Source organism: Volvox carteri, assembly GCF_000143455.1.
Source record: "Volvox carteri f. nagariensis unplaced genomic scaffold VOLCAscaffold_108, whole genome shotgun sequence".
NCBI lineage: Eukaryota > Viridiplantae > Chlorophyta > Chlorophyceae > Chlamydomonadales > Volvocaceae > Volvox > Volvox carteri.
In genome coordinates, this window is record NW_003307651.1 from 10,817 (window position 1) to 11,230 (window position 414).

General features: G+C 64.0%; 1 protein-coding gene across 1 annotated transcript in view; it reads right to left on the reverse strand.

The window, feature by feature from the left end:
• Window positions 1-414, reverse strand: part of VOLCADRAFT_100186 (uncharacterized protein) — a gene marked incomplete at both ends in the record, with an annotated part of 5,460 nt that overhangs the window by 3,052 nt on the left and 1,994 nt on the right. The window lies entirely within an intron of this gene.

A 414-nucleotide genomic window follows, 5' to 3' on the forward strand; every position in this document is an offset into this window, starting at 1 on the left:
GTAGGGTGGCGTTGGGCTACGGAGGTGCAGGGTAGGGTGGTGTTGGGCAGGGGGGCCGCAGGGTAGGGTGGTGTTGGGCTACGGAGGCCTACCTAACCCCCATACCCCGCCAACCCCGGTGCCCAGACCCTCCCAACCCTCCCAACCTCGATTCCCTGACCCTCCCAACCCCAATTCCCCGACCCTCCCTAACCCCCATACCCCGCCAACCCCTGTGCCCAGACCCTCCCAACCCTGATTCCCTGACCCTCCCTAACCCCCATACCCCGCCAACCCCGGTGCCCAGACCCTCCCAACCCCAATTCCCCGACCCTCCCTATCCATACACACCTGGTTGCGATGAATGAAGTAAGTTCCTCAACTCCAAAAGCTCCAAGCCTCGCTCTGGAGGGTAGTGGGTGCAGTCGGAGGCCA